General features: G+C 39.8%; 1 protein-coding gene across 2 annotated transcripts in view; it reads left to right on the forward strand.

Moving 5' to 3' along the window:
• Positions 1–1,051: 1,051 nt before the first annotated feature.
• slc38a4 (solute carrier family 38 member 4) overlaps positions 1,052–3,652 on the forward strand; it is a 23,049-nt gene continuing 20,448 nt past the window's right edge. The window contains exon 1 of one of the 2 annotated variants that reach the window (XM_014033597.1): positions 1,052–1,192. The gene's annotated coding sequence lies outside the window, so the exon portion shown is untranslated. The remainder of the gene's footprint in view (positions 1,193–3,652) is intronic. The other variant, XM_014033599.1, reaches the window with a different exon arrangement.

Genomic DNA, 3,652 nt, shown 5'->3' on the forward strand with positions numbered 1-3,652 from the left:
GCAACCTTCATTTCCGGAATGCAATAGTCCCATTTCCATATAAGGTATGGGACTGACGAAAAGGTCTGTCACCGCCCCGTTCTGCATGCTGCAGCGAAGTGTACCTCATTGAGATGGACTTCGCTGGCAGATTTTTAGCCGGGCCAATCAGAGATGAGAACGTCAATTTTCTGCGCAGTGTCTGCTTGTAGTTTATTTTACCTGGGCTAATGGGCAAACAAACTCTGTTTGTTTGGTGGAGTTTTGAATGACGTCGATGTTCTGCGTAGTGTCTGCTAGTTATTTTAGCATACGGCAGTGGAGGAAGTGAAGGAAGCCAGTCCGTGTTGATAAGGCTTCCAAATTAAATTAAATTTGTCTGACAAAGTAGCAGCTCTCATTTACAGCCGTCTCATTTGGCTCGGTACTTTTCTCCTCTCAGTAGAGTTGTTTACAGCGCTCGTGATTTCCAGTTAGCTTCTTAGCTTAGCCTCCTTCACACCGACAACACACACATGCTTCAGCAGAGGCCACGCCTCCTGCAAGAAATCATTCTCTATGCAGCAAGTCCAGACCGTTGTACAAAGCAAAGTGAAGGACAGGGTTTGGTTTAATCCAGGCTAGCTAGAACCTAAAGAGAAAAAAAAAACACAGGCATATAGATATGTAGCAATAAACGAGCTATAGCTAATAAAATGCTAGCTAAAAAATAGACAAAAGGGGTAACTAAATGTAGCAAATGATGCTAGCTACAAGTAGCTAAACAATGGTTAAAAGCTTTCCCATAAAAAGCATAATTTTTTTAAACCTGTATGTCTATGTTTAGTGTTTTCCTTCATGACGTCACTCTTAGTAGAAACGTTATCTCTGAACCCCTCCCTCTGCTCCACGCCCTGTTCAGCTGCCAACCTTGAGTTCTAGTCAAAATAAAAACACTCAAAACATAGATTGATTTTTTTTTGAATGAGACAAAAAAAAGTGTCACCATTAGATTCACTAAAAAAAGAGAGTTTTCAGGCAGGAACCCCCCCCCCACCCACCAAGCAGGGCACGCTGGGTGGAACTCGACCCTCCTTCAACACCACCTCCACCAGCAGCAGCAGCACCACCAGCAGCACATGGTTAATGGAAATTTCCACTCCTGTTAAATGCAAGAAAGCTGCTGCTTATGTTAGTCCGCTTCCTCCAGCTCTCCAGCACACGGTCAGAGAAGGTAAGAGTCTACAGTCTGCTTTTAGTTTACTCATGCTTTTGTTTATTAGTTTGTTTGTTTATCTGTTTGCTTGTTTATCTATTTATCTGATGATCAGTCTATCCACCATGATGTGCAGAAGTGGGACTGTTTAACTTTGGATCGGTTAAACTGATGGTCTTAATCTGAAACTTGAACCTGTTCGTTTAATCATCTTTAATAACCCTCTTCCTTATGTTTTGTAAAAACGAGCTTGTCTTCCTGATTGGTTCATGTCTGAGTGCTTCTTGTTGTGGGTGTAGCTGCCAACAAGCTGTCTTTATTTATGTGGGGCGAGAGTTGTGTGCGAAAACCTCACTTTTTTTTCAAACCCACCAGTTGGTTTTGTGGATAGAAAGTCAAAAATTTGGACCGTTTTTTTTAATCCAATTGTTTTTTCACTGAAAAGAAGCAGAAGCAGCACTAAGAGAGCTCTTAGCTTGCATCGTGTCTGTTTAATGTAGACATGTCAAATTAAAAGTAAATGTCATGTATTTTGGTTTATGCAACTTATTTTCTGATTGCAATGTTCTCGTGAAAAATCTCACTTTTAATTTGATTTGAAGAGTTTGTGACCTGAGCTGACTTTCTTCTCTAAAACCCTCACAGTAAAGGTTTTGTTCTTCTTCCTCATGTCAAATGTGCTCTTCTTTTGTTCCTCCAGCACAAGGATTTGTTCGGCTGCTTTTCTCACTTTGCCCTCAGATGTTCTCACTTTCAACTCTTGAGTTTGATAAATAAGAGAACAAATCACCAGGAGCGTCTGGATTATTTGACGCAGCACATCCTGTCCTCGTTTTCTCAGGAGTGGAAACAAAAGGCTCTACATTTCTGTCATGGCTTCAGGACCTGTCAGTGTCATTCTGCAAACTAAATATACCGCAGTCACAGCTGCTGCGTGGTGACTTCATGCTTTTTACAAACTGGAAGTATGCTTTCAAAACCTCCATAATGTTGGTTCTGTGGCTGATGAAGCTCCACCTTCCTTGTTCTGGCAGCTGTAAAAAAAACAAAAACAAAAAAAACCCACCCACTTGGCTGAGTTTGGTGGTGAAGATGAGGCTTTTCAGGCCTTCACTGTGGTACAAACCGAACGAAAGAGTTCACCGTCCAAAAGCAAAATCTTAGCCCAGTGAATTTTAAATATCAAGACCTTTTAGTTTAATTGGTTGTTTCAGCTTCATAAAACATGCGCAATTTAGGTAAATGCATGAGATTAATCAACTTTTTGTGCCATACAAGAACTAGCAGAGGGCCTAAGTATGTCCACTCAAGTGTTTTCAAAAAGCGGTGGTCAATGCTCCGCTTCATACGCCGTCACAGTTTGTTAAAACGGAGCGAAGCAGCTTTCAGAACATTAAGTTCCAGCAGCTTGATGGGGAAAAGGGGAACTGAGGAGGCTCACTGGAGGACTACATACCTACAGGGGTATAGAGAGTAAACATTCGACATCAGCAACCCCTTTTACATTGGTTATGTTAACGCCACAAATAGGTACGCTAAGGAGACGTGATAACCTGCTCGTAGACAGTAGAAAAGTCAGAATCTAACCATTTTAGTGTCAAGTTTGAGCTACATTACTTATTGGTTTTTGTTAAAACTGCAGCTATGGTTGAGCAATATAGGCAAAAAAAATAATTGCGATTAATTGTGGCATTTAGCTGATAAGATAATTATTCAAATCATCAAACTAACCTCTTCATTTTAACCGCCACAGTCGCATTAAAGCTTCCCATCTTTTATTTTGTAAGGGTTAGATTGATTAAGAGCATCTTGGATTCTTCGCTGAGAAAATTTGTTTTTCACGATTTGCTGGTGACGAGTTTGTTGCGTCCTCATATTTCAGTGTATGGCAGTGTTTTAGGTGATTAAACAAGATTGTAGTTTTAGTGTTCGCTCCTTGTTGGCGTTAGCAGTAGTTCCGCACTGCCGGCTTTCCATCTCACAAAAGAGTATCGTAACACAGTAGGATGTTCCTACAACAGTGGATGCTTCTATCACTCACACCACTAAAATGCTTAAAGCATTATGACAAGTTAGTTGTTTTTTTTTACGTGTGCAGCTCAGAGACTGATCTAACATTTTGCTTCTTTAACCAAATCAAAGACCAACAACAACTTTAACTTAGAAGTTCTCAATTATTATTGTTGTTGGTTGAGATCATGCACATAATGAGCATTCAGTTTTCCTCTGGTTGTGTGAAAGTCCTTATACTTGTTCCATCATGGAAAAAAGTCTTTTTATTTTCTTTAGAAATGTTTTGTTGAAAACACTTTTGGGGAAGTTGAGCTAAAGGCTAGTCAGACTCTGGCTTATTCCTGAGCAGCAATTCAAAATGTCATCACAATTGAACAAATACTATTAAAATACATATGACTTATTTGAGTTTAATCTACAATTTTGTACACATTGACTCTATCCATCCATCCATTTATATATATA

Source organism: Austrofundulus limnaeus, unplaced genomic scaffold (genome assembly GCF_001266775.1).
Source record: "Austrofundulus limnaeus strain Quisiro unplaced genomic scaffold, Austrofundulus_limnaeus-1.0 Scaffold1782, whole genome shotgun sequence".
Classification (NCBI taxonomy): domain Eukaryota; kingdom Metazoa; phylum Chordata; class Actinopteri; order Cyprinodontiformes; family Rivulidae; genus Austrofundulus; species Austrofundulus limnaeus.